Source organism: Rhineura floridana, chromosome 14 (assembly GCF_030035675.1).
Source record: "Rhineura floridana isolate rRhiFlo1 chromosome 14, rRhiFlo1.hap2, whole genome shotgun sequence".
Classification (NCBI taxonomy): domain Eukaryota; kingdom Metazoa; phylum Chordata; class Lepidosauria; order Squamata; family Rhineuridae; genus Rhineura; species Rhineura floridana.
The window spans coordinates 40,053,327-40,078,844 of NC_084493.1; positions in this window are offsets into that span (position 1 = coordinate 40,053,327).

Genomic DNA, 25,518 nt, shown 5'->3' on the forward strand with positions numbered 1-25,518 from the left:
AATGCTCATACGCTTTTTGAGTACTGGGAGCAAGGGCGGCTGCAATAGCGGCCCCGACTTCTAATTGCCAAGGTTCCACAGGAACGGTGGGACTGGGACTGGATCCAGTTCCACACCAGGTGCAAGCTCCCGAAAGCGCGCCATCTGTAAGCGGGAAAGAGCATCAGCAACGCAATTCTGTAAACCTGGAACATGCCTGGCTACGAATAAAATATTGAAACGCAAGCATTGCAAGACAAAGGCTCGCACCAAGCGCATAACGCGAGGCGACTTGGAAGTCTGAGCATTGATAACGCTAACTGTGGACAAATTGTCACACCAGAAACGCACTGTATGATTTTGAAATACTAGCGGCCAGATATAAACCACTACAAGTATTGGAAAAAATTCCAAAAATGTCAAATCAGAAGTGATTCGGGATACCTGCCACGTGGCAGGCCATCTTGCAACGCACCACTGGGATCTAAAAATTACCCTGAAGCCGAGGCCTCCCGCAGCATCTGAATGCACCTGTAATTCAGCTTCCAATAATAATTCCTCCTGCCAGAAAGAGAGGCCGTTAAATTCCATCAAAAACTGAAGCCACATATTTAAATCAGCTCTCATCCCAGCAGTAATTCTGACAAAGTGGCAGCGAGATCGAACACCCTTCATGGTGTCAAAAAGACGCCTGAGGAATGCACGACCAGGTGAAATAACTTTTGATGCAAATACTAAATGACCCACAATTTCCTGCAACTGAGCCAATGTAATCTTTTTTAATCCTAGAACCACGCCAAGCCGTTGCCGAAGGGCAATCAACTTTTCTTGTGGCAAACTCGAAGACTGAGCCACAGTATCCAACTGGATCCCTAAAAAAGTTAAAGAAGTAGTAGGACCCTCAGACTTTTCTGGAGCTAAAGGAACCCCCAATTCTTTCGTTAAAGCTGCAAAGGATTGCATCAGATGGAGGCAATGTGAAGACCCAGCTGGCCCAATAAACAAAAAATCATCCAGATAATGAGCAGAGAAGGATGAAGAGGCTTTCCTCCTCAATGCCCATTCAAGAAATGTGCTGAATGCTTCAAAAGCAGCACGGAACAACCCATTGGCATAGCCCTATCTACATAAAACTGACCCCGAAATTTAAAACCAAGCAAATCCACATCCTCGGGGTGAACAGGTAGGAGATGAAAAGTGGATTTTATGTTGCACTTAGCCATTAAAGCGCCCCTACCAGCTTTGCAAACTACTCTCACTGCCTCATCAAAAGACGTATATCTAACTGATGTGTATGACTGAGAAATCCCATCATTAACAGAGGCGCCTTTTGGGAATGACAAATTATGGATTAAACAATATTCCCCAGGCTGCTTCTTGGGAATAATACCTATAGGAGATATCCTCAAATTTTTTAAGGGTGGAAAAGAGAAAGGGCCAGATATCCGGTCAGCAATTATTTCCTTATTAATTTTTGCTAACACCACCGAAGCCATGTTGCTAAGAGAGGGCTGATTTGATGAGGAAGTAGCTATCCTGGGACCCTCAAATGGAATACGGAAGCCTTCCTTGGAACCATGAAGCAAAAAACTAGCAGCTTGCCTATTGGGGTAAAACTTCAACCACCCTTCCAAAGGAATTAACTTGATCGGGCTACTGGCCTTGCGACGTACTGCCGCTGTTGCCAGACCCTCGTTTGGGCTGTTGCTGTTCCCCTGTACCCTGTCGAGCTGTACGCGCTCGCTGGCACGATGAGCTGGAGTGGTTGCCCCTACATGAACCACAGACGTGTCTGAACTTACATGGCCGTCGGAGGCAACGGCCTGTACTGTTAAATGTCCAGCAGACATGCTGGGATTGAACCCACCGCCCGCCTTGGCCTGAGCCGAAAGCGGAAGTTTGCGCATGTGCTAATATATGTCCACTATCAGCTCTGTCTCCTAAAGTGGGCCTGGCGGGAGTCATAGAGCGGAGCCACAGGCCCGTGTGCTCGATATCCCAACGAAGGGTGGGGTCCAACGCTGATCTCTGCCTAAAATGTTCATCGTAATGCAACCAAGCGGTTCCAGAAAACTCATGGAAGGCCCGATGAACAATGTCCTGATATTTAATCATGGACAAAGCTCTAGATAGGTAAGCCTGAGTCATAACGCCCATATAGATAGTATAGGCGCTCAACCAATTAGGCCACACGCGATCGACCTTCCTTTTCACGGCCACCTCACGCTCCTTAAGTTCCTGACCTTCCTTGGGCTTCATCTCATTTTCACGAAACAAAAGAGTGAACAGGTCAATATATTCCCCACGCCAAATTTTTTCTTTTGTAGCTAACAGTAAATGGTCACCCAGGGGAAGGGAGTTATCACCATGTGGATAAACTCCCTGTGGGAGAGGCAAATACGCAGGAGATTGCGCAGAAGAAGCCACAGGCGGCTGCCAAGGAGTCACGGCAGCCGTCGGCCAAGGTAATTGGGGTTGCTGCGGAACCAACACACCACCCATAAACACTAACGGGTGAGTAGTATTACTAGAGAACTGAGAAGCTGCCATTGGAGTGTCACGAGGAGGAGCAATAGAATCCTGAACCTGTGTGTGAAGAGCATGTGACTGTGCAATTTGCTCACCTGCATAAGCAGCCGGAGAGGCAACCACTGGGGGTGCGACACACCCAGAAGCTCCCGCAGGCAGAGCCGTGGCCGCCAGTGGCGAAAACGGCAGTGGCGCTTGAAGAGGCCCAACAGCAGGTATGACTGGAACCGCAGGAAAAGAGATGGTATCTGGAACCGCAGGCAAAGCAGCTGGCGACCCAGCTGCTAAGGGCTCTTCAATGGGTACTGCAGCTTCAAGAACACCAATCCTGGAAACCAAATAAGCAAGAATACGATTTTTAGGCACTTTAGAAGCCAACCGTGCAGATTTCTTACCTGCTGGAGCGGTAATTATACCCGCATCAGCGTCCAGCGGCTGCCTGCGTTCCTTTTCCAGTGCCTCAACTCTAGCTACCAACGCACGGATGGTCCCCAAATCCTCCTCATCATCAGAAGACATGTCCTGCTGAATTGGCGGGCGCTTTGTAGTCTGCTTCACAACACGCACCCCTTTTTTCTGCTGAGCTTTCTTGGGTGGCATATTTGTAAAGACCAAATAACAACAATTATACAACTTACAAAATGCAAGTGTGACCTAATTATGAATTTACCAACTCTTTTTTTTTAACAGTGCACGTACAGTGCAATATAACTACAACCCACCAATTAACTTAACCTATTATTATTATTACACATATTAATTATTATTTATTTATTTTTATTTTCAGGTAAGTATTATAAGCTGGAATTAAGGGGGGGTGGAGGATTTAAGGGGAAGGGAAGTGGCGGGGTGTTTGATAAAGGGTATTTATTAAACTCAATGAAATGAACAAACAACAACTTTCAAATGAGTTTTAACTAACAATATACCTTAAGAATAAGAACATAAGAACATAAAAAGAGCCTTCTGGATCAGGCCAGTGGCCCATCTAGTCCAGCATCCTGTTCTCACAGTGGCCAACCAGGTGCCTGGGGGAAGCCCACAAGCAGGACCCGAGTGCAAGAACACTCTCCCCTCCTGAGGCTTCCGGCAACTGGTTTTCAGAAGCATGCTGCCTCTGACTAGGGTGGCACAGCACAGCCATCACGGCTAGTAGCCATTGATAGCCCTGTCCTCCATGAATTTGTCTAATCTTCTTTTAAAGCCGTCCAAGCTGGTGGCCATTACTGCATCTTGTGGGAGCAAATTCCATAGTTTAACTATGCGCTGAGTAAAGAAGTACTTCCTTTTGTCTGTCCTGAATCTTCCAACATTCAGCTTCTTTGAATGTCCACGAGTTCTAGTATTATGAGAGAGGGAGAAGAACTTTTCTCTATCCACTTTCTCAATGCCATGCATAATTTTATACACTTCTATCATGTCTCCTCTGACCCGCCTTTTCTCTAAACTAAATAGCCCCAAATGCTGCAACCTTTCCTTGTAAGGGAGTCGCTCCATCCCCTTGATCATTCTGGTTGCCCTCTTCTGAACCTTTTCCAACTCTGTAATATCCTTTTTGAGATGAGGCGACCAGAACTGTACACAGTATTCCAAATGCGGCCGCACCATAGATTTATACAACGGCATTATGATATTGGCTGTTTTATTTTCAGTACCTTTCCTAATTATCGCTAGCATGGAATTTGCCTTTTTCACAGCTGCCGCACACTGGGTCGACATTTTCATCGTGCTGTCCACTACAACCCCGAGGTCTCTCTCCTAAATTACCTAAGCTATAATTATGAATTTATGCAATATTATGCTATAAATATAATTAAGTAACTGCACAAGAAATAATTAAGTAACTGCACAAGAAATCCAGAGGATCAAAACACCACTTTAAATGCCCAGAAAATGAAAAAAAAGGGGGGTTAAAGGAAAAATAAGGGAAGGGAAACAAAAAGGGTGGTGGAAGCTATGAATTAAAGGGTATTAATATACCAAAACTGCCTTCAAATTATAACTGAATATAATACAATAGCAAATAAATAAAAAAAAATATATAAGCAATTGAAATATATATTTATCTAAGAATCAAAGATCACTGAAACTAACTAACAAAGCACCCAAACACAAGCAACTTTAACAATTTAAAAACAAACCGGAAGAGAAGGGGGGGCAGAACAAACGGAATCAAAATTTATATATATAACCAAGGGAATATAACAACCAGGAACGTCACCACCCACAAACACCGTAAGTAAAAAACAAGCTGGGCTTTTCACGAGCAACAAACGTTGTAAAGCGCAGGCAATACAAGCATGGGCGGAGGCCCGCAGCCCAGCTGATCATCGGGGCTCAAAACAACAACAGAGAATGATAAAGAGCAACGAGAAAGGGAGGAAAGAGCAGAGAAAGGCAAACGAGGCACCCAGCAAGGAAACAATCGCCAACGGAACGCTGAAAGAGCCCCTGCAAGCGCGAACCAGCAGTAAGTGCCGCAAGGCAAAAAGGCAAGCGCGTGGGGAAAGGAGCAGCTTTATATCCGCTGCTCCAATCCCCTCCAGATTGGATGTGCGATCTCACGTGGCGGCACGCCTTAACTTCGAGAACCTTCCCGCGTCTTCCCTAATTGGGGTGCAGGCAAATCACGCCCCTTTACAGGAACGCCATTATAAAGGTTACAAAGGTACTGAAGGAACTGGCTGAAGAACTCTCAGAATCACTGGCTATTATCTTTGCAAAATCGTGGAGGATGGGTGAAGTGCTGGATGATTGGAGGAGGGTAATGTCCCTATCTTCAAAAAAGGCAAAAAGGAGGAGCCTGGGAACTATAGGCCAGTCAGCCTGACATCAATCCCTGGGAAAATCCTAGAGCAGATTATAAAGAGGTTAATCTGTAAGCACCTTGAAAACAATGCAGTGATTACTAGAAGCCAACATGGATTTATCAAGAACAAATCCTGCCAGACTAATCTTACCTCATTTTTTGATTGGGTAACCTCCCTGGTAGACTGTGGGAATGCTGTGGACATAATATATCTTATTATGTATACTATTATGTATAATAGTATAAATATATAATATATACCCCACAGCCAGTTACTTTGAAGGATGCTCACTCCTGGCTGTTGTTGGAGTGTGATAAAGTTTGGTGCTATGTACCTCTTTTATCCTTGTGGATAGAAATGTTAGTTCTTGTGAAGAAAACAGAGTAATTGCCGTCAACTGCTCCATGAGAAGGATTCCGGGACAGAAGAGGCAGCAGTTGAAGACCACCTCAGTGCTTGCTTGAGCTGGACTGTTTCTCCCCCACCCACCTCCACAGGGTCAGTCATCTTGTGGGAAGGACCCTGATGTGTGTTTTGATGTGTTAATATTTGTATTGGGTTTTTGAAATATGTAATTGAATATTACTTGCAAGCCACCTTGATAGGATTTATATACTGAAAGGTGGGTTATAAATAATTATAATTAATTAATTTAATTAATATATCTTAACTTCAGCAAAGCTTTTAACAAAATGTCCCATGATATTCTGATTAGCAAACTTGCTAAATGTGGGTTGGATAGAACAACTATCAGGTGGATCCACAGCTGGCTCCAGAATCTTACTCAAGGAGTGCTTATCAATGGTTATTTCTCACACTGGGGGAGAACGTGGGGTGCCGCAGAGCTCACTCCTATGCTCAGTGCTCTTCAACATTTTTATTAGACTTAGATGAGGAGGTGCAGGAAATGCTTTTTAGATTTGCAGATGATACAAACCTGGGAAGGATAGCTAATACCTTGAAAGACAGAAACAGAATTCAAAGGGACCTTGAAAGGTTGGAGCGGAAAACAATAGAATGGAATTTAACAGGGATAAGTGCAAAGTTAGGAAAAAGAAACAAAATACACAATTATAAGAGGGGGATACTTGGCTGACAATACTACATCTTGGGATTGTTGATCATGATAACTATGAGCCAACAGTGTGATGTGGCTGCAAAAAGGGCTGCATTGACAGAAGTATACTTTCCAAATCACATGAAGTATTATTTCCCCTCTGTTCAGCACTGGTTAGGCCTCATCTTGAGTACTGTGTCCAGTTCTGGACACCACACATTAAGAAGGATGCAGGCAAACTGGATCTGGTTCAGAGGAGGGCAGTCACATCAGGGAACTGGAAACAAAGCACTATGAGGAGAGTCTGAAAGAACTGGGCATGTTTAGCCTTGAGAAGAGACCACTGGGGGAAAATATGATAGCACTGTTCAAGTACTTGAAAGGTTGTACATATGTGTAGATAAAAGCCATATACCCTATGACACCATACTCTCCACTGACCTTCATTCAATGGAAACCAAACCCTGGAGCAGAGGAACCCCTGGAAGTCTCTCACCACTCAGAGATTGGGGTGTGCACAACAATACATTACACAACATACATTTAAAGCACATTAGTTATCCCCCCAAATCCTGGGGACTGTAGTTTAGTAAGGGTTCTGGGAATTGTAGTTCTGTGAGGCGTACACTATAGTTTCCAGGCATCTTATGGGAAAATAATGTGCTTTAAATGTATGGTGCATATTCAGCCTTAGATTCAAAGTAGAAAAGGCTAAGGCTTCTTTTTTATTCCAGGCCCTTTATGTGGGGATTCGACTGCTAGCTTCTTTAGGTTACAAGCCTGCAAGCAGAATGGATGCTTCTCAGGGTAGAAGCACACTCACTGCTCTGCCACTTCCAGTGTGCCTCCGCCTGAAAACAGGGGCATACGATGCTAGTCAAACCCCGCCCTTTTTTACTGTAAAACCACGTAGCAGCAGCTTCAGTGTGTTTGTTAAAAAAAAAATGGCTTCGCAAGAGAGATTTCACAACCAATTGGCAGATCAACCCATTGCTCCTCCAGGTGTGGCCAATGGAAACACTTTGCTGTGGTGACTAGCGTGCTCACCGCCTTAATATCCTTACTGAGGAGTGTCCTGGCCTTGGTTGCAGGTGAGGTTTGCACATCTGTGCACTTCTCTGGAAGCCTCTTTGGCTGCTGCCCTTCCCCACGGCTCTTCTTGCCTCTTCTTTCCATGCATGCATCTTACAACAGCCTTTAGCCAGGAGGGAAAATGCCCATATAAAAGCTGTGGCAAACTTAGAATCTGAATGTATAGGATTTTGCCATATGATGGTCTTCTTGAAGACACTGAAAGGGATTAAAAGGACCATAACAGATTAATGCAGCCTTTAAAGCTGCTCATGCATTCTTAATGGACAGCCTGTTAATCTGAGGTCTGGGTCATGAATTTGAATGCTCTTCTCTAAACACCTCTTTGGCAATGAAAGCCAATTTCCCCTTTGGGTAAACTGTAATTCATTAATTATAATGAAATTAAACATCTGTGACTAACTGGGAATCCCAATTTGTCTCTTGTGCAGGGCACAAGCACTCCTAGGCAGCCTGGCCTCTTTTTGTCTTTGGCAGAGGCAGAGTGTCCCTGACCAGGATGCAGCCAGAATAACTTTGGGGAAGCCCCCCCCTTTAAACGCTGGGTGCGTATGTGTGTCAAAACTGTCATTTCCAATATACTTCCTGTAGAAAAAACAAAACTAATACAAAATATAGAAACAAAATGATTTTCCTTCATTTTGAGCACACGAGATACACCAGAGAGTGAGGGAGAACGAGATCCAATGTCAAGTCATACTGGCTGTCAAAAGTGCCGGCTCTTAAATGTGTTGTGGACTACATCAGCTATCCCATAATGCCCATTAGAAGCCACATTTGGCAGACTCTCTTAGAAAACCCCCAGAGTGGAGCCAATATTGTGGAGGAAGTGAGGAGACAATCATTGCCTAAAATATGATCATATTTCTACCCTCAAACATTTATGCTGCAATAATATGCACACTTACCTTACCTGGAGTAAGCCCACTAAGGTCAATGAGGCTGATTTCTGAATAGATATGTATAGGATTGCACTGTTAGAAGTTGAATTGCTTGAATCATATCTTGTCCCTGCACAAGATTAAGTGCGCCGTACCAGGACTCACAGAAGGGTCTTTTCAGGGGTGGGTCCATATCTGTGGAGTGCTCTCCCTGCTGAGGTACATCACTGTTTTCTTTTAGAAAATAAATGTAGATGCACCTCTTCTGGCAGACATTTGGATGAGGGTATCAGTGACTGAAATAACTTATGAGTAATTTGATTATGTTTATTATTAATATAACTATTTAAATAAATAAATAAGTATGAATGTTTGTGAATACTGTTTATATTTCCTTCAAGGCATTTCAGCATCTTCATGTTACCGAGTCATCACCAGAGAGGCATCCCACAAAGCCATTTTGCCAAGTGACACAATTACCAGCAAGAACAGTTGCATCATATGATGTGGCTGTTTGTGAATTTACACACAGCTGGTCTAGCACAGTGGGGAGGGGAACCTGGCTGGGAGTCCAGAGTCTGTGAGTTCTAATCCTCGCTCTTGTCTCCTGGGTGTCAAGGGCCAGCTAAAGATCCCACACACACACAGGGAGTGGCTCAGGGGTTACGTGCCCTGCCACCTGTGCAGCCGTGGGCAAGTGGCATAGTCCCAAGGAGCCCAGTTGCCCCCCAGCTGGCAGATGCAGACAAGGAAGGGGCTGGCTTGTGCAGCTGTGGCAAGCTGAGCAGGCCCTAGCCAGCTGGGGAGGGCTAGCCTCAGAGGGAGGCAATGGGAAGCCCCCTCTGAATGCCGCTTACCATGAAAACCCCATTCATAGTGTAGCCATAAGTCGGGATCGACTTGAAGGCAGTCCATTCCATTTTCCACACATGCACACTTGCACCCCTCCCATGCTGTTGTACTATGGAGGATTAAGAAATGGAATTTTAGACCCTTTGGAAGTGCCCTGCAATTTGTTTGCAAGGCACACCGAGGATAAAGTTGCTTGCCTCTGTAGCAATCTAGCTGCGCCATCCACATTTACTGAAATCTCCAGTGCAATGTCTGTTGCAACTTCTTGGGATCATTTTCAGGTGATGTGGCCTGAGGACGTGTACAAGATGCTTGCAACGATGTGGCCAGAAATGTGTCTTCTTCACTCTTCTGCTTCTTGACTTATTAAAGCTTGCCAAGGGCGTATGATCGAGTGGATCCAGGATATGGTCAATTAGTCTTTGTGGGTGGAAGTGGTCTCAGATCACTCTGAAAGAGGTGGCGATCTGATCGCTCCTGAAAAAGGCCACCCTGGACCCATTGGTTGGTGATAATTACTGCCCAGTTGCAAATACCCCCTGTTTAAGGAAGGTGATTGAGAGGGTTGTGGTGCAGCAATTGCAAGTACTCTTAGATAAAACAGATTATCTTGACCCATCCCAGTCTGGATTCAGGCCTGGTTATGGGACTGGTCTTGGTCACCTTGATGTATGACCTTTATTGGGAGAAGGCAGAGGGAGGGCTACCCTGTTATACTTATTTGATTTCTTGGCAGCTTTTGATACCCAGAGGGTGCTGGGCTACATCACCCACAGGTCTCTTCAAACAAGGTGATTCTGAATTGCCTCTGCCACCCATGTGGACTTTTGGAGCTGGTGAGGTGGTGCTTTCCTGTGCTGCAGACTAATTCTTGAAGCATTATTTTGTGTGACTGCTACTCACTTCCCTCTCTGCATTTTCCCCTCCAAGCTTGCTCACAGTGAAGAATTGCAATGTAGCTGAATTCTTGATACATTCCTAGATGGGGGTGGGATAACTTTCCTCTATTCTGCATTTGGCTTGTTGAGGCTAAATTTATACTTTCTTCAACAATCTGCTATATATGAACAAACGTGCTTTTGTAGCCACTGAAGGGCCCTGGAAATTCCACCCCTCCCCAATGTCACAACAACAGGAATTGTAAAAATGGAAAAAACTAAATTTCACACAACAGCAACTATAATTAAGTTGAGTAAGCCCTTATTGCCACATTCCCAGTTCCAAAACCATCAAAACCTTACTTTTGACGCCAGTGCCCAGAGAACATGTTCAAGACTTGCAAGGCAAAGCCAAGCCCATTGACCAGGAAAGCAGGTGCTGCCCAGGGAGACTTTGAATGGAAAAGGCTTCGCAGAATCCTTGAGTGGATGGAGACTGAGGTCAAGCGAGGGGGTGGCTGAGAGGGTAGAGATGGAAGTCAGCCACTAATCTCAGGTCCAGGTGACACCACGTCTTGTGTGTTTATTTTATTTTATTTTTATTTATTTATTTAAAATATTTATAACCCACCCTATTTCCAAGGAACTCAGGGCGGCTTACAAATAAAAACCATAATCAATTAAAAACAAGCAATATACAGTTTAAAACAATTAAAAATAGATTAAATCAGTAAAAGTTTATAATCATTTCAGAACAAGGATGTATTAACAATGAACTAGAGCAATACACAAAATATACATAACAACACAATCTTTGCCCAATGATCTTCCAACCCTGGAAGCACAACAGCAAAGCTGATTTTATGTACATCAATTAATTGAGTGGAGGGGCTTGTAGTTGATGACTAACTTTTGTCATAGTAATATTTCTTAGTAAATGAGCCAAGTGGCAGGTAAGGCTCCAGAGTAAACACTGAAGGAAATAAATGTTCATGCTATGGAAGAAAATGCTAGAAAGCCAATAAGGTCAGAGCCACCATGACTCTGTGCACAAGACTGGACACATTTTGGCCCATTCCCTGCATCTTGCCAGTCCTCTGCATTGCTATGCAAGACATGAAGCAGAGGGCTCATTCACATGGGGACTTACTCCAAGATTGGTGCTACTCGCATGCCTGTTAAATTCGCTGAGTTTACATGACGTTTCAGCCCATTGGAAGGCAAGTTGCTGCTTTCTCAACAACAACAACAACTTTATTGCATCATAGCCATAAGCCTTTTGCAAATACATATAGAGATACGAACAATTTATTAAAATTAAAAAAAAAAGGTGTCCTATGGGTCTGTTAACCTATGGATAAAAATCTCTCTCAGTTTTTGTGCAGCTATCGCAAAATTTGCAACCGCGAGAGAGACTAACCTAGAGTAGTCCGATAAAAGTATATTGACCTTAATCTCATCAGGGTAAGATGCTATTGGTTCTAAAAATGATTTAAAATTTTTTTGCCTAGGTTGTTCATAAAGAGGACAATGAAGCAAATAATGATCAATCTCATCAACTACCATACAGCCATATGAACAATGTCATTGAGCCAAAGGGATGCCTTTATACCTGCCATCTAGAAAGGCTGTGGGCATAACTTGAAATCGAAGAGCTGTAAAAGCTCTTCTGATTTTAGCTCTGTCTAGAGTCTCAAGATAATTAGACATATAGTGATTTAATTTAAAACATGGGTACCAACGTGAAAAGGAAGCCATCATAATATAAGCACGATCTTGGCCTGCATCATTTTCAAAGACTAAATTTCGAAGGGCTATTCTGTTAAAACCCAGCACCTTGGATTGAGAAAGATCGTATTTTGCAAGTACCTTCAAGCAATCCGAAGCTCAACCCTCAGATTGCATTTGTTCTAGCCAGCATTGTTTAACCAGAGCTGCCTCCTCCATTTTAGAGATTCTGTGCCAGAGTCTTAGATTGGCCAAATCAATGCGAGCAGCAATCGATGGTAATCCCAGCTCGGCTCTTAAATGTGCTGCTGGCGTCCCCGGTGGTAAACCTAAAACTAGTCTCATGAACGCATTTTGGGTAGGCTCGAGTTGGTAACTGGCCGAGAGGCCCCACAGTTCTGAACCATAAAGAATCTTTGGTATTATTTTGGATTTAAGAATTTTAATCATGGGTGGTACAAGTTGGCCACCTTGCGAAAAATAAAACCTTCTGGTTAGGCCTAAGATTTGGGTACCGGTTAGTGACGTGGCTTTAATTTGCGTAGCCCAGAAAAGTCTGTTGGACAGGTGGATTCCAAGATATTTAAAAGATACAACCTGTTCAATTGGGGCCCCATTTAATATCCAGGTGTTCTTAACTTTGGAGAATTTGCCACAAACCATTATTTTAGATTTATTATGGTTGATCTTAAGTTTGTGTGTTCGGCAGAATTCGTTTAATTTGCGGAGCATTCGTCTGAGGCCGATTTTATTCAACGAACATATGGCCACGTCGTCCGCATATAGAAGGATGGGAACCTTTTTATTTCCTACTGAGGGGGGAAAGAAGGAAGGCGAAGATACTGCCTCCACTAAGTCATTTATAAAGAAGTTAAACAAAAAGGGGGCCAAAAGGCACTCCTGTTTTACTCCCCTCGCAACTGGAATTTTAGTAGAAAGGGCGCCTTTGTTACCTAGGCACACTTGGATGTTATTTGATTGATGTAACGCCCTAATTAGCCAAAACAATCTGCGATCAATATTCGATTGGGCGAGCTTTTGTCAGAGGAGTCCTCTGTCCACAGAATCGAATGCCGCAGAGAAATCAATGAATGCTATATATAAGGATGGCCAGATTTTTTTCTTTGTTTTCCTTATTAAGTGATGGAGAATAAAGGCCTGGTCGATTGTGTTCTGATTTATTCTCAAACCAGCTTGTTCCTCATGTATGATTAAATTAGTTTGGTCCCAATCATTTAGTTTATTTAGGAGAAAGCGGCTATAAATCTTCGCTGTTACATCTAGGAGACTGATCGGCCGATAATTTGTTGGGTTTGAGGGGTCCCCTTTTTTAAAAATCGGGACCACAATGCTAGTGTGCCATCCGCTCGGGATACAACCTGTATTATTTATGTTGGTAAAAAGGGCCGCAAGAAGAGGGTCCCACCAGGATAGGTCCTGCAGCAGGAAATCAGGTGGTATCATGTCCTCTCCAGGAGCTTTCCCTGCTTTCAGAGAATGCACAAGCCTCTCTATCTCATCAGAAGTGATTGAAGGCCATAACGGGATATCTTCTAGCTCTTTCGATATGTCCACAGTTTTAGTGGAAAATGAGCTGTCGAAGATTAATCTGAAATGTGTTAGCCATTCCTCCTGCATAATAGGGGGCAAGGTTGTATAGCTTTTTGGATTGAATTTCCCTTGTAAAAGACTCCAAAATTCTTTCTCATTTCCCATACGGGCCGCTTTATCCAAAGACCTCTAGTTTGCTTGGTAAAAGGCAAGTCTTTTGGCTTTTAAAAGGGATTTATAAGCTCTCCTCTGTACTATAAGCTGGTGGAAATTATCAGTTCGATTAGAAGCTCTAAATATTTTAATTTGTCTAATTAACTGTTTCTTTGAAATCCTGCATTCATTATCAAACCACGATTTGGGTTGGAATGAAGCCGTAGCCATGGTTATAGCTGCAATTCTAGGACAGAGTTCATCAAGTAATCGATCATATCTTCTGATAGAGATCTGAGGGTTTGTTGTAGCTAACTGTTGTAAATAAGGGAATGGGTCAGATAACAGTAAGGGGTGGGCCTTATTCCCTACCGCTTGTGTCCATTTACATCGTTTATACTTGTACATAGTATCTGTAGTAGATATTTTTTTTAAGTTAGCTCTGCTTTTAACAGAAGGTATAAGAGTTAGCCTTAAGGGGAGATGGTCACTTTCAGGTCTCGATAATATATTAAGTTCTTTGACACTGTTTATTATATGATGTGTACCCAAAAAATAGTCAACTGTACTGGCCCCCTGACTTGCTAAGTAAGTAAAAGAGCCTTTAGATATATCTAAAGAGGAACCATTTAAACAAATCAGATCAAAATTTTGAATTAGTTGCAATAGAGCTAAACCATATCTATTGGTCACAGGATCCTTAATAGAACTATTGAGTAATAGAGGGTGCCTTTGAGATTCGTTGGGAAAGTCATCATCTACTGGATTATTTTTTCCCATTCTAGCATTAAAATCTCCTCCTAAGAGAAGCTCATATGTTGGATAACTAGCTTGGAGTTCGTCTAGAAATATTTCTGAAGTCTGCCAAGGGGAATCTTGAGACAAGGAATTAAATGGAGAAATGTAATTATTTACGCAAATAAAGATTGGAAAGCCTGGGATTTTCATTCCCACGGCTAAAGAAGTCTCCGGAGTCTTCTCTTTTAGATCAATTATATGGGCTGATAGATGAATATCTACTAATATGGCCAGCCCCCCTCGTCCTCTGCCTTTTATAGCAATTTTGGTGGCTGGTTTTAGCCAAGTTTTATATCCCTCTAACATAACTGAGTCCTCAGATGTAAGCCATATTTCTTGCAAGAGGATGATATCAAATAGGTGTAGAAATTGTAATAATGCACTATCAGCTGTCTTACTCTTCCACCCTGCAATATTCCAGGAAATTATGGATAAGGAGGAGTTCGGCCCAGAGGTGTTTAAGATTTTAAATCCAACTGAAGGACTAATGTTATTGAAAGGCCTCACTGAGTTAACTAGCGGATTACATTGAAGTCAAGGACATGGGGTAATAATGTTAATTTCAGGGGTAAGTACACTGACATTTGAAGTGACTCTAAATACTTGAGTTAACTTGCAGGGAGAAATAACTTCTTTTCTGCATGAGCTAGTTGGGGATCCCAGTTCTTCTGGATGTAACCTACGCATCTCAAGCCAGGTAGCTGGGGAAATTGGCTTCACTGTGCTCGAGGATTCTTCTTGGTGCTTAGGATTAGATAGACTCAATTTTCTATCATAGGTCAGTTCTCTTTTGTTTTTACTTAATACAAAGGAAGGGGGTTGAACTATATCTATTCTATTAGGGGATTTACAAGAGTTAGTGATGGAAGATGTAGATCTTGATGGTATATTATCATCACTTAGCCCTATGCAACTTTGATCTAGACATTGAATAAGTTGAACTAGTCTATTTATAATTCCTTTTTGTTCAGATTTAGGTAAATGGGAGTATGATTCCAAAAGACACAGTTCTTCAGGATATATATCCTCTTGTCCAGGAAGCTGCCTTTGTGAATTAGATGGTTGGTCGTTAGGGTTAGAGTATTTTTGATTAATATGGCTTAATTGCGATATCTGAGTCAAGAGCTCCTCATTTTGTGGTAGAAGGGAAATAGGGGGAGCCTTGTTTATGAAATAGCATTGGATTAAAAAACCATGTGAAAAAAGATCATTTCTGCTTTTGTATATCTGATCTGCTACTTGGGGAGAGTGGAAAGTAAATATTACCCGCTTTTCTTTTTTTTTATCATTAATTTTTATTCAAATTTTCAAAGACAAGAAACAAAACAAAACAAAAACAACCGAACAATAAAATAAAATGTTGACTTCCGATTTGTCGCAGATCAGTTATAGGTCTACAATATATAACAATCCTAACTCTAAAATTATATTATAAAATCACTTTCCTCCAGTAGTTATCTTAATTAATCATCAAATCTCATAAACATTATCTTATTCTTTCCACAAAAAGTCCAAGAGAGGTTTCAATTCCTTGAGAGATATATCTTTCAATTTTTCTCCAAATAAACATATCAATTAATCCATCTCGTCAAATCTGTTAAGTCCAATAATTTCCATAACCATTCTTCCATTATCTATATTAATTCCATCTTCCATCTTCAATAGTCCTGTTAAATCCAGTGGTTTCAGTAGCCATTCATCCATTATCAGTATCCCCTGATGATCTTGCTATCATAGCCATAGTCATATAACAAGAGTCTGATGGGAATTTCCCCCATCACAAATATGTCCTTGCCATCAATTCTGAATATGTTGTTGAAATATTGTTGTAAAGTCACATCTCTGCTCTGGGTGCATCTCTGCTCTGTCACATATTTGTAGTTAATTCCATAACTTTTTTCTATGTCAAGCCCCATCACATCATTCCAGTCAAGAATTCCGAATATGTTGCTGAAATATTGCTGCAAAGTCATATCTCTGTTCTTCTTTTTTACAAAATGCACTGGCTCATTTCTTAAGAGTTTCTCCACTGTCACATATCTGTAGCCAACTCCATAGATTTTTTCTATGTCAAGCTCCATCACATCATTCCAGTCCAGAAAATTATCCAAGACATTGATAACTTTACAACCAAAATCTTCATTAATTTCTTCAGAGACAACGTTGAATTCCAAACAGTAAACTTTATTTCTAACATCCATAAACTCCAAATCTTTTTCCAATTTCACATTTGTTCCAATCTCCAGGGCTTGTAGCTTCCCTATCCCATCAAACTCCTCTCTCACAAAATCCATTGTTTCTTTAAGCTCCTGCATCATTTTGTTAAATTCAATTTTCATCTCCTGTCTACCCTGTCTCAGGGTTTGTTTCGTTATCTCAATCTCACCCATTATTTTCTGAAACATAATTTCTTCCATGGTCTCAATCACTTTCCTGGTTGTCTTTCTTAAAACCACAGAAACAAAAATTATTTCAACCACAATTGGGTTAATGTTCCAGGCTTGCTTATATCAGTGTAGACAATACAGCCTACCTTATCTCTATGTATTCAGGAATACAAAAACAAACTTAGTTCCCAACATCAAAACAATTAGTGGCGTCGTGAATAAGCAGATTCGTCAAAATGAAATAGACCAGAAAAAAAGTTTTTGTTCCCCCCTCCTCGAAATAGAAATCCCTCTTCCGTTGGTATCTTTAGAATGCACCTCCAGGACAGCTTTTTGCGATAAAAACAAAGATAAGCTTTTTCGATTTCTTTCCTCCTTAATTTTGTTAGTGAAAGAGAAAAGCCATAACTCACCTAGAAATTCTTCACAGCTGATTCATTGACAAATCTCTTTTTGCTACACCAATTTAAACCAAGTAAAAAAAGAAAATAGAAAGAAAGATGCTTATCTGCCTGTTGAAGTCCGTTTTTCTTTAAAGAAAAGATAAACGTGTCGCTGTAATCAGCAAGAGCTTGATGAAAGTCTGTCCGGCATTGCAGTTTGAACCTTCTCTCATAAATAAATGAAATCCAGTCCTCCCCACAAAAACAGGCTTTATGGTTAATCTCTACGTTTCTCCCTGACCGGGAGAAAATCTTTATCAGTCAAAAAGAGCGTTGTGACTGATTTTAAAGCTGAAAAAGCTTCTTCTGAGACAAGAGCTCGTCTCAGAGGCAGCACAGGCAAAGCAACCCTTCCCGGAAGTCCAATATTACCCGCTTTTCAAAAGCATTCGAATATAAATGAGTTACATGCTTTATAAATCTCTGGTGTGTAATATATGGAAATGAGAAACTAAGACAGGACTCAAAGTGATGTCTTATATTTAAAGTTCGTCCGTCCTGCTGAGTTGAGAGTAGTAAAGTAACTGCTAATTTGTCTCTCATTAATTGTAGATTCCAGTTCGAGTCAGTAGAAACTCTTTCATCAGAGAAACTCGAATTAGTTGAGTTATAAGAATCTTGGACACAATCCGAAATCTCCGAAATAGTGGCGGCTTTAGTAGTGACCTTCCCTATGGTCAAGCTGGACCTGTTCTGTTGTTGGAGACATAGATTTTTATTTGGTTTCTTTCTTTTTTTCCCCAACGCATACTGGTGCATGGGCGTTGTTATTTGAAGCTTCCAGTACCTTGAATAAAGGTTTAAAATTCAGAGTCTGTTTGTGTTTAGGTCTAATGTTTTTTTTATTCTTCGATTTTTTCTCCATTTTTTTTGCTCTCTGGATCACCCGACTAGAGGTCATTGTGCTCTTCTCTACCAGGGCAGGCATCTTGGTCTGATTGTCCTGGGTGGCTTAATTGTGATCCACAGTGTTGGAGGGCTTTAGTAATTCTGTGCTTCTTGGGCCTATGGACTTAATCAGGGTAGTTAATAAGTTATTCGTCTCAGCGATAAAAGATTTTATTAAGTCCAGGTCTTCTGTAACAGCCATTCCCCATCCAAGAGATAAGAGATTAAGCTCCTTCTTTGTTTGGAGGTGTGAAGAGTTATTTGATGGTTGATTTTTGCACAAAGGTGCTCGATCTTCTTGAAGATCAACAGAGTCAACTGTAATTAGTTCTGAGGGATATTCTTCATCCTTTGGGGAGGATAAATAATTAAATCCTGCATCTTGGAGTTCAATAGCTAAACTTTTAGCTTGTAAGTCCTCTTTAATTGGGTAAATTGATAATTGCTGGTCTAACGTCCAGTCATGGTGAGCAGAAGTTTGTAACTTGTCCTTTGTTTTCTTTAATGTTGATGGCGAGAGCTCTCTGGGAACCGAATTCGAAGATAAGAATTGGGTTATTTTTGCTTGTGTTGTTCCAGGAATAATCAAGCCTTCCCTGTTGGGAGTCCCCAGCTCTCGGCGTTTTTTCCTTGTAAGCATCGTAGAAAAAATGGTTCAGCTTAGGTAGCGTCTGTAGTTGAGCTTTCTGATTAGAATTTCAAAACAAAGTACTGTGGGATGAAGAATTATCCTATTGACCTCTGTTTAGCTATAGCTGTGGCTAAGACCTTGTGTTTATTTCAGCTTGTAAAATGACCCTGGAATACAGTTTCAGGGTTTTCCCCGACTGTTATCTTTATTGCAGCTTGTTATCTTATTTATTGCGGCTCGTCAACCTTGGACTTCCCACAGCAATTTAAGAAATGGACCTAAATGCCAAATCTTTTAATTTCAAAGGGAGTCTCAATGGTTAACCTAGACATTGTCAGTTGGGAATTTGAAGGTTATAAAAATAAACATTGGAGCAGAAATAAAAACGTCTCACCCAGCCCGGAACCGGAAGTCAATCCCTGCTGCTTTCTCCCTTAAATCCGAAGCAAATCAATCCAATTTTAATCCAAAAAGGGAAGGAAAAACCACCTGTGCCTCGCATCTCTAGGGGTTTGTAGACGCTTAGCTCCGATGCTTTGGTGAGTCCCCGCCCACCCTTTGTTTTTTTTACTCTGGAACAAACTGAGCATACTTGGTTGCCAAGGTAACCAGAAGAAGAGATAGTTTGACCTTAAGAGAGTGTGGTCATTAGGAAGCTGCGAGATTAACCCTTCCCCTTCAGTATGAACGCAAAACAGTGAATTGAGGGCTCATAAAAGGTAAGAAGTGTGAACCTTTAAATTCCATCGTGACGAGAAAAGCTTCACCTTTAAAATGGAGTGCAGCTCCAGTGTGAACCTGCCCAGAATAAGTACAAAGAGTCTGGTCAGACATCTGTGGAGAATTCCAGCAGGGGGTTGGACTAGATGGCCTATGAGACTCTTCTAATGCTATAGTCCACTAAAAGACTAATAACAATGAACAGGGAACAGCTGCACAAGGACAGCAATGTGTGTATGTGAATGCTGGCTTTGGTTGTGCTACAGCATCATCTGCAATCAGTGGCAGCTGGTGCCCACTGAGCCTGCCGGGCTGCAAGGAAGTCATGGGGACATGGCCAGTCCTGGTTTTCTCCCCCTCCCCCTCCCTTGCAAAAGTACTGTGGACATGAAAGGTTTGTAACTGTACAAATACTTAGCATCTAACTAAACTGACCTTAATTCAAAAGGGGTCCTTGCTGTCATAGTTGCTTCTCTGCTGAGAGAAAACTTGTGTGGCCTCTTGTGGACACTTAAACATTGCAGTTTTGTTAATACTGGAAAACAAACTAAGGGCTTATGCACATGGGAGCATTTCTTCATAGCAAATACACTGCTTTTACCATTGTAATAGATTTGCAAGGTCCACACTTCATGCTCAATGGTAGCTTCAAATCCATTGTTTTCCACACAAAGTAGGCATAACTCTGGGAAGGATTAATGTTGCTGTTTCCTTGTGGCCCTGCCCTCTAATTTTACATTTTTACTTCCTCAGATTGCTCAGTTACTGGGCATATGCAAATATTTTTGACCTGAGCAGTATTTCCACTCCCTCCTGCCCCCCTCCGCTTCCTGAACTTTGGCGGTTGTAAAGAAGTGGGGTCATCTGCCCCCCTTTCTCCGCTGCCCCTTGCTTTTTCGGAGTTAATGTTGCAGTTCCCATCGCTAGTTGCAAGGACTGAAGGCAGTTTGCTTGGGGAGGAAGGGAGGAAAGAAGGGAGGGCTGCAGCAAACTGTGAAGGGGGGAGGACAGACCACTCAGACTTTGATGAATAAACCACCGGAAACAAAATGGAATTCATGGGAGTGTTAGTGGGCGGAGAAAGGGGAGTAGCAGGAAGTGACAATTCACCCACCCACTAAAAACCATTGAAGCAAACCATCTTCAAAGATGTGTGGAGCCGTATTCTAAACCCTTCGTTATTATCAGCAGATTGGGTAAGTACAGGGAGGCAATTGCATGATAGCTTCTGTTTGCCAGTAAGTTCATGTGAACCATGCAAATTAAAAAGGATGTGAGTAGCACCAAACACCTACTAAACCACCATGTAGATGAGCCCTGTGTCTTTCCTTGGTTCAGGATTACTGTCACAATTTCTCGTGTGGGTTCATGCCATAATAACTGTAACTCAGAAGTAAGCCCCACTGAATTCCACGAGGTTTGCCCCCTGAAAAGACATTATGTGGACCAAGACTTGGGAGACCCAAGTTAAAATCAGCCACAGATTCCACTGTGTGACTTTGGGCCTGTCACTGCCCCTCAGCCTAACCTACCTCGCAGGGTTGCTGTGACTGAAATTAACATGGGAAAAGGAGATCCATGAATGCCACCAAGAGCTCCTTGGAGGAAAGGTAGAATGGATATAAAAGTAATACAGATAAATAAAGAATGATAATAATGCAAGGAATGTTTATTAATTCTGCAACCATTCCAACCATTCAGAAAAAGACAATAAAACAACAAGATCATCATAGTGATTTAACTCTAATGTCAATTACAATACTTTTAAATATAGCAACATTTAAAATAACAAAGTGAAAGTTACCATTTAAACATACTTCCAAAAGAGCTGCATCAGATCTACCAGGTCATGAGGTATACTTTGGAAGCTTCCTACACCACAGAGGGCATGGTATTGATCCTAGCCAGAATGATAACAATGAAAAGTCTCCATTCAGCCAGTGTGTCCCTAATTTTGAATTGGGGGAGGGGTGTGTGGCCAGGTTTATAATAATGCGGGGGGGACCCCTAAACATTAAAGAGAATCTGAGAAACAACCAGACCTTCAAACAGCAAACACAATGTGTGGCAATTCTGTGTGGGGTGTGCAGTCAAGCTTCAGTCCTTGCTTCCATGCTACTGTACACTGAGATCCCCTCTGAACCATCCCTTGCGCCATCGTACTTTTTGCAATAGTATTTTCAATTTGCCAAAGTGTTTTATAGTCTTTACCCTGACAACAACAAATAGATCATAATGCATTTTAAGCAAAACAGCAAAAGTATTACTAGCACCATAAAGACTAACACATTTATTATGGCATAAGATTTCTTGGGTGACAGTCCATTTCATCAGACACATCATTCTTGGTAATAGATGAAAATGTATGTAATAACTGGGTTAGCCTTTAAAGTTCAACCGGCTAGTTGGCTCCCCTTTTGAATGAAAGCATACCACAGTTATATACCCAACACTACACAATGAGCCTGTGGCAGAAGGGAGGAATGTTAAATTAGGTCTCCAGATATTTTGGCTGTCTTGCTTTAAATAAACTAATATTTGCAGGAAGGGATTCTGAGGAACTGAGACAGTGGTAATGAGAGAGGAAGTTCTAGGCTTAATGGACAATATAAAAACTGACAAATCACCGGGCCCAGATGGCATCCACCCGAGAGTCCTCAAAGAACTCAAAGGTGAAATTGCTGATCTGCTAACTAAAATATGTAACTTGTCCCTCGGGTCCTCCTCCGTGCCTGAGGACTGGAAAGTGGCAAATGTAACGCCAATCTTCAAAAAGGGATCCAGAGGGGATCCCAGAAATTACAGGCCAGTTAGCTTAACTTCTGTCCCTGGAAAACTGGTAGAAAGTATTATTAAAGCTAGATTAACTAAGCACATAGAAGAACAAGCCTTGCTGAAGCAGAGCCAGCATGGCTTCTGCAAGGGAAAGTCCTGTCTCAGTAACCTATTAGAATTCTTTGAGAGTGTCAACAAGCATATAGATAGAGGTGATCCAGTGGACATAGTGTACTTAGACTTTCAAAAAGCGTTTGACAAGGTACCTCACCAAAGACTTCTGAGGAAGCTTAGCAGTCATGGAATAAGAGGAGAGGTCCTCTTGTGGATCAGGAATTGGTTAAGAAGCAGAAAGCAGAGAGTAGGAATAAATGGACAGTTCTCCCAATGGAGGGCTGTAGAAAGTGGAGTCCCTCAAGGATGGGTATTGGGACCTGTACTTTTCAACTTGTTCATTAATGACCTAGAATTAGGAGTGAGCAGTGAAGTGGCCAAGTTTGCTGACGACACTAAATTGTTCAGGGTTGTTAAAACAAAAAGGGATTGTGAAGAGCTCCAAAAAGATCTCTCCAAACTGAGTGAATGGGCGGAAAAATGGCAAATGCAATTCAATATAAACAAGTGTAAAATTATGCATATTGGAGCAAAAAATCTTAATTTCACATATATGCTCATGGGGTCTGAACTGGCGGTGACCGACCAGGAGAGAGACCTCGGGGTTGTAGTGGACAGTACGATGAAAATGTCGACCCAGTGTGCGGCAGCTGTGAAAAAGGCAAATTCCATGCTAGGGATAATTAGGAAAGGTATTGAAAATAAACAGCCAATATCATAATGCCGTTGTATAAATCTATGGTGCGGCCGCATTTGGAATACTGTGTACAGTTCTGGTCGCCTCATCTGAAAAAGGATATTATAGAGTTGGAAAAGGTTCAGAAGAGGGCAACCAGAATGATCAAGGGGATGGAGCGACTCCCTTACGAGGAAAGGTTGCAGCATTTGGGGCTTTTTAGTTTAGAGAAAAGGCGGGTCAGAGGAGACATGATAGAAGTGTATAAAATGATGCATGGCATTGAGAAAGTGGATAGAGAAAAGTTCTTCTCCCTCTCTCATAATACTAGAACTCGTGGACATTCAAAGAAGCTGAATGTTGGAAGATCCAGGACAGACAAAAGGAAGTACTTCTTTACTCAGCGCATAGTTAAACTATGGAATTTGCTCCCACAAGATGCAGTAATGGCCACCAGCTTGGATGGCTTTAAAAGAAGATTAGACAAATTCATGGAGGACAGGGCTATCAATGGCTACTAGCCATGATGGCTGTGCTCTGCCACCCTAGTCAGAGGCAGCATGCTTCTGAAAACCAGTTGCCGGAAGCCTCAGGAGGGGAGAGTGTTCTTGCACTCGGGTCCTGCTTGCGGGCTTCCCCCAGGCACCTGGTTGGCCACTGTGAGAACAGGATGCTGGACTAGATGGGCCACTGGCCTGATCCAGCAGGCTCTTCTTATGTTCTTAAAAGATTATATTATAAAAAGACTATATTATACAGTTACATTATATATTATATTATATTGTGTTTTATAGTGTTGTGTCCTGAACCAGGATCTCTTGGTGGGATATAAATCCCATGAATGAATAAGCAAATAAATAAGAAAGAGAAATGGCACGAGCATGCACAGAGTGCACCTTTCTCACCAGTGAGGAATCTCTGTTGGAATTTAATTTCGACAAAATCTGTTGCTTGCCCAAAAAAGAAATACATATCCCATTATGCCTTTGAAGAAAGCCCCCCCCATTTCAGCATAAAATTTTACTGCTGCAGGATTAACAATTTTTTAAAAAATAATATTTTACATCTTCCCAATATTCCCAGGTATTTGGGTATAGGAAAAATACATTTATTTTACAAACAGAAGACTCTCGGAGTGCCCAGTGATAGTCGCTCTCACAAACGGGCCGTGAAAGAACAAGGAGCAAGCTGAAGGGAACAAGCACACTCAGGGCCTGGCTGTGCCGGTGTTAGTCTTACTTGATCTCTCAGCGGCTTTTGATACCATTGCCCATGGTCAGGGCCGGTTCTAAAGGGCGGCCAGGTGGGGCACTGGCTTGAGGGCCCCTGGAGCTACAGGGTAACAGGGGGGCCTCAGTGGCCCCTCTGCTCCCCTTCCATGATCCGCGGCGATCCGTGCCCCCCCATGCCCCCTATTTACCTGTCTCCTACCTTTTAGTATTGCCCTTAATGAAGATGGCAGCCACGGTTTCCCTAAAGTACTGAAGCTGCTGCCGCCATCTTAGTTGATGGCAGAGATGCGCGCACGTAGCACGCATGTGTGCCATCAACAAAGATGGCGGCGGAGGCTTCATCCCCTTAGGGAAACTGCAGCTGCCATCTTGGTTAATGGCAATAGTAAAAGACAGGAGACAGGTAGGTGGGGTGTGGGGGGCGCGCGTGAACGCGAATGCACACACATGTCAGGGCCCAGGGCAAGCTGATGCCCAAGGGCCCTGGCATGCCTGGAGCCGGCCATGCCCATGGTATCCTTCTGAGCCAACTACCCATCCTCCATGATCACACAGATAATAGACAGTGCTTCTGAGAGTTCTTCAGCTAGTTCCTTCATTACTGTAGGATGCAGTTTATTGGGCCTTGGAGGTTTGAACTCACTCAAAGTGATTAGGTGATCAGGAATAGGCTGTCCTGAAGTCCAGGGTACATGTATGGCTACTCTCAGCTTTTGCTTCCTTTAAGATCAAGAACTCTAGTATAGCGTGGTCACTTTCCCCAGAGTTACGGTAACTGCCACTTCATCCATCAAGCCATCCCTACTGGTTAGAATGAAGTCAAGGATAGCTGATCCTCTAGTTGCTTCCTCCACTTTCTGTAGGAGAAAGTTATCTCCAGCATGTCACAAATTTCTTGTGGAGGGCTGTGCTGGCAGAATTTGTCTCCCAGCAGATATTGGGGCAATTGAAGTCCCCCCATTGCTACATCATGCCTCATTGGCAATTTGCTTTTCAAAAGTTTCATCTGCATCTTCTCCTTGATTGGGTGGTCGGTAGTAGACTCCAACTAGCATGTTTCTTTTATAAGTTGCCCCATTTATTTTTTAACCCAAATGCTCTTGATGGGGCTACCAAGCTCATCCTATATATATGTGTGTATATATGCAGGGATATATATTTTTAACATATAGTGTGACTCCACCTCCCTTTCTGTTCCTTCTGTTCTTTTTGATACACCGTTGCTGTATTCCAGTCATAGTTTCAGTTAACCTATCCAGTCGTATTTACCCTCCTGTATTAAGAATTCAAGTTCTTTCTGTTTGTTTCCTATACTCTGGCATTAGTATAGAGACATTGAAGACC